The sequence below is a fragment of the Quercus robur genome, chromosome 2 (genome assembly GCF_932294415.1).
Source record: "Quercus robur chromosome 2, dhQueRobu3.1, whole genome shotgun sequence".
Classification (NCBI taxonomy): Eukaryota; Viridiplantae; Streptophyta; class Magnoliopsida; order Fagales; family Fagaceae; genus Quercus; species Quercus robur.
Genome location: NC_065535.1, coordinates 1,866,072 through 1,872,071, shown reverse-complemented (window position 1 = coordinate 1,872,071; position 6,000 = coordinate 1,866,072).

Below are 6,000 nucleotides of genomic sequence, written 5' to 3'. Positions count from 1 at the left end.
TGAAACCATTTTCTAACAAATGACCTCTGCTCACCATTTCATCGATATCTCTCAGAATATTTTGAATCTGTGAATGAAGTTAATTTTCCAAAAAACTAAACATCTGAGGCTTCAATTTAAGCACAAGAATGAGACAATTCTGATCAGAATTGAGATAAATATGATTTTTCAAAGTTGGCTTTACAGGCTGTTACAACAGCTACGGTAAAACCGAATTTTGCTTGCTCTTCACTCTCATCAATCTCCACATTTAATGCACCATATTTCCCCAAAGGCTAAAATGAGGTCTAGGTTCATGATTCTTTGTCAACTCTCATTAAATGGCCTTCCATTCATATTTCCTCCACCACTACTATATAAACCCCCCCTCTCCTTCATTCCAAGACACACAAAAAACCCTCTCCCTTCTCTTCTCTTAAGTTCTACTGAAGTTGAGTAGTCTTGTCATATCTCGGTCTTCCTGAAACTCAAGGTATTGAGTGAGACTCACTCTCCCTCTCCTAGCTCTTCTTTTCCTCCACCCTTAGGACCTCCATCAAGAGTCCCCTCCTCCACCATATGGATCTTGCATGAAGGTATAATCCCCTTCCCTAACTGTTTGTTTATGTTGCCATGATGATAATTTAAGATTAAAGCATGATAATTCCCTTGAATATGTTTGAATGTTTTTAATTGTTCTTATGTGTTCTTCACATGTTCTTAGTTGTTCATCACATGTTCATGCATATCACTAGATTTAATCTTAAATCCACATCAAAAATATGAAAAACATGTTTGTTTAATAATTCTTTCAAATCCTTGAATCTAGGTTATCACCATCCACACACATTCACTAGGATTTATTTTTCAATCCAAATGCAATACTTAATAAATTGAATTAGGGTTTATCACATGCACACACATTAAATTCAACATGTAAATTGATTGACATATTGGATGATATGATATGAATGTTGGCCACCATAGTTTAAAAGACCGGTTTCACTGGGCAAGATGGGTGCCTAACACCTTCCCACCTTGTAACATAGCCTCCGAGCTTAAATCAAGGGTTAGTAGATCAAATGTTTATCCATGTAATTTTCGATTTTTAGATTGTAACTAGGAAATAAAGCCATGTAATTTTCCTATGATCAATGTAAATTCAATTTCAAATTAATAAAATAAGGAATTTTTCAATTATGGTTTTCTTATTTTTCCAATAATTAAATAAGTGGCGACTCCATTGTAAAACCCTTAATCTAAAGGGAAAAATATAACTAGTCGAACCTCCATTTTGAGAGGCAATAACACGATTCCACCCATTCACGTGGGTTTGGCCTAACATCCTATAAAAATGGGCCGGGGGCGCGGTCTCTCACACCTTAGTACTTGGCAACCCCACAAGGTATGAACAAAGTCCTCAACTTCCTCATTGCACCATTCGCATAGTGCATTCTATGTGACATTCCTGATCGGTAGATTCTTCTTGGTGGGCAGTGATTCATGGCAAGCTCTCCAAAGAAAGTGCTTGATTTTGTTTGGTACACTCAGGGACCGAATTCTTCTCTAACAACTGGTTTGGGCCGAAGTATCTAATGTGCCAGGAGTGGAAGTTTCATGCTTAGACGTTAGCATTTTGTATGCACTCTTTGTCGTGTATCTACATGACTTTGTACCAGCCTAAATGAGTAGGTCAGGGGCCCGATTTGAGCTTAAAGGAATTCCTAGTATTTGTTGAGCTTCATGGGGAAGGAATTCATGGACTACCCTTTCTTTTATCCACCTAGGGTCATCTTCATCAATAAGAGCACATACCTTTGCATTCATAGGGAGGTTTTTTTTTGTGGAGAGATGATGTGTTTGGTTGACATATCAGGCAGCCACTTATCATCCCTAACTTGCATTTGTGTACCATCCCCAATCCGCCAATATGCCCCTTGCTTGACCACCTCCCTCGACTTGAGAATGCTTTGCCAAGCGTATGAACCATTAGTTTTTACCCCATTATCAAGAACCGAGCAGTTGGGAAGAACCTTGCTTGGAATACTTTATAGAGCATGGAATTGGTGTTATGAACTAATCTCCAAATCTATTTGCCTAGGAGAGCTAGGTTGAAGTTCTCCAAATCCCTAAACCCTAAACCACCATGTAGTTTTGGTAGGCAAAGTTTTTTCCAAGCTATCCAATGGATTTTTCTTGCCTCACCCGAATACCCCCACTAAAATTTTATAATCAATGCTTCAATATCCTTGCATAAATTCTTAGGGAGTTTAAAACACCGCATAGTGAAGGTCGGCATTGCTTGGATGACTGATTTGATTAGGATCTCCCGGCCCGCTTGTGATAGGAGTTTTTCTTTCCAACCTTGGATTTTGTGCCACACTCTTTCTCTAATATAGCTGAAGGTTTCCTTTTTTGCTCTCCCTACAAATGATGGCAAACCCAAATATTTTTCATATTGTGTCACCTCTTCTACCCCCACCAAGTCCTTCACCCTATTCTTTATATTTCCTTGTGTATTTGTGCTAAAGAACAATTGTGTTTTGCCACGATTGATTTTTTGTCTCGACACTTCTTCATACTTTGTAAGGATATTCATCACCGTTTGGCAATCCGTATCATTTGCTCTACAAAAGAGCAAGCTATCATCCACAAAGAACAAGTGGTGATTTTTGGTCCTTCTTTACAAAGAGACACCCCTCGTATTTCTCCATTGTCAGCTGCCTGTTGTATCAAAGGATGAAGACCTTCTGCATATAAAAGAAATAAGTAAGGTGATAACGGGTCTCCTTGACGGAGATCCCTACTTGGGTGGAAAAATCCATGTGGTTCTCCATTAACCATGATAGAGAAAGAGACAGATCAAATGCAATAGCCCACTAGTGTTCTCCATTTAGCATCAAATCCCAATCTTTCCATGATTTTATCCAAAAATTCTCATTCAACCCTATCGTATGCTTTACTCATGTCAAGTTTCAAAGCCATAAACCCCATTTTGCATTTTCTCTTATTTTTTAGATGGTGTAGTGTTTCAAAGGCAATAAGGATGTTATCAGATATGAGACAATCTGACATGAAAGCACTTTGTGTTTCGAATACAAGTTTAGGGAGGATTTTTTTTAAGTCGGTTGGCTATGGTTTTTGAGATTATTTTTATACATGATGTTGCATAGGCTTATGGGGCGAAAATCTTTTGGGTTTGTCAGTGATTTTGTTTTGGGAATGAGGGTAATGAAGGTATGGTTTATGTTTGGAGGCATGATTCCAGAATTTAACACAGATAAGGTTGCATTTATAACATCGGACCCAACAATATTCCAATAAGATTTATAAAAGATTGGGGGCATACCGTCCGGGCCAGGGGTTGTAATGGGTTTCATTTGCTTGAGAGCTTGCTTCACCTCAATGGCTATGAAAGGACGGGTAAAATCGGCATTCATCTGTGTTGTCACTTTCGGCTCGATCCCTTGAAGGATTGGATCAAACCCGGCTGTGTTGGCTGACTGGAAAATAGATTGGAAATAGTGCACAAATGCCTCACCAATCTTCTGTTCTTCCTCTAACACTTCCCCACTGTCAAGGACCAGCTTGGAGATGAAGTTTCTTTGGTTTCTCTGGTTTGCTCGGCTGTGAAAATAGGCTGCGTTTTGATCCCCCGCTTTCAGCCAATTTACCCTTGACCGTTGCTGCCATAAACACTCCTCCTTAACCATCAAATCATGCACCTCAACCCTCAACAATTTCACCTAGGAATGGTTGGATCCATTCATGGAGTTTGCTTCCGCCTACACTAACAATTTTTTCTTTTGTTGTAGCATGCGACGGATGTTGCCAAATGAGAGTTTACTCCAAGACTGAAGGGATAAACGACATGCCTCTAGTTTGTTAACCAATCTGCCCATCGGGTTTGCCATGACATGACCCTACCATGAGTTTTTTATCACAGCTTCACACCCTTCATCTCTCATCCAAACCACTTACAAACATGAATGTTTTCCTTTTCCTGTAAAACTAAGCATTTTCATTGTCAGTACAAATCCACAGTGGGCTATGATCCGAGAGCGAACCTAAGATATGATGAACTCAGGTTGATGGAACATTTGAATCCATGGGTTAGTGGCAACTCCTCTGTCCAATCTAATCAATGTCACTGCATTGTCAAACTGATTGTTACACCATGTGAACGGTGTACCCACAAAACCCAAATCCTAGAATCCGCAGTAATCAAGAGTGTCTCTAAAGTCAATCATTTCTCTCTCTCGGCGCATTGCTCCACCCAGTTTCTCTTCTGCTCTAACAATCTCATTGAAATCACCCACATAAATTCAAGGGAGATCCATTTTTTTGGCCTAAATGTTTTAGTAGTGCCCAAGAGTGTTCCTAGTTGGCCATTACAGGGTTACCGTAAAAACCCGTAAACCGCCAGGCGTCATCCACTCCTGGGTTCACCACTGCATCAATGTGTGATGGGGATGAAGCTAGCACATGTAGGTTGATGTCTCTACTCCAAAACAGTGCAAGGCCACCACCTGTAATGTGTCTAGAGACTAAGTGAACGTTGTCTAGATGAAGTTTTGCCTTTAAATTCTTCACGCAGTTGTCTTTTGCTTTTGTTTCCATGAGAAAGACTATTGTGAGAGAGTATTTTTTCACCATTTCGGTGAGTTCCTAAAATGCACATGGTCGTCCCAAACCATGACAGTTCCAACTTATGGTGTTCATTGTTGCCAGTGGGGCTGCCTAGCAGCCACTGCCGTTGGAAAAGCTTCTGGGGACTCCTCATAAGGCATTGAGAGTTTCTTTATGGGTTGGCCATCTTCATTAGGTTCAGCAATTCTTTTGTGTTTTCTTTCAATCATGAGCACGTCATTAGGGCTGTTGTGTTTCTCACGTGGAATTCTAACCCACATTGATTTGGTTGGCATAGGTTTGGGTTGGCTTTGTGGGTCGGTGATGGGCTTATCATTGATGAGCGACCCCAGAGTGTTTGGGATGAATTGGGTTTGCACTTTGGGCTTTAGGTCCAGCTGGCCATCGGTTTCAGTGTGGGGGGGGGGGTTTAATTCTTTCTCTTTGTCATCAATGTCGTATTTGATGTTGGATTTTTCAATGGTTGCCTCTATTGTGCTAGATATATGACCATTAAGGGCATTAAATGTTCAATTTTCCTGCCAATCTGCCTTGGATTGATGTACATTGATGACCTCATTTATTGTCATAAGAGGGACTGTGTTTGGGATTGTCGCCGGGGTTGAGGGAAGGTTACGTGGCGGGGCTGCTAGTGGTTGTGTTTTTGGGATTGTTGGTGTATGTGATGATGGTTTTTTTGTTTTTTGAGTGTCTCGGTCTAGATCCAGGTACGGTAATGGTAGTTTTTCTGGTATTGAGGTCAATCTCTGCCCTCATCCAATCCACAAAATGCTGGTCTGACTTCTTCAATGAACCTCTGCTTCTCAACCAGCGTTCGCAGTCTCTATCATCATGAGAGACCAGTCCACACCAGTAGTAGAAATTTGGAAAGTGCTCATATTTTAGAATTACGCACCCAATGATAGACCCCTTGGACCATACTTTACGTACCCTGTTCAATGGTTTAGTAATATCAATTCGGACTTGAACTCGTAAATAATTTCCCTTACCTCCTTCACTCTCTGAATTAGTCATGAGTAGTGGGATGCCCAACGAGCTTCCTATTGCATCCTGAATTTCTTAGTTTAGACAATGGACTGGTAGATCATGGATTTGGATCCAAAATGAGGTAAACTGAAAGGAGAGTGATGAAATGGGCATGTTTGTAGTCACTTTCTCAAATACCACAAGGTGCTTGTCATATGTCCACGGTTCATGTTCGAGTACTCTGTCTAGATCACATTCATCTTCAAAATAAAAAAAAACAGGATGTTATCTCCCATGTCTTTAATCTGAACATCCTTTTCCGATCTCTAAAGTGGCCTAATGGTGCGAGCCACTGATTTCACATTAACGACTCTCTTTGTCAATAATTTTGCAACAAGAGTGAAG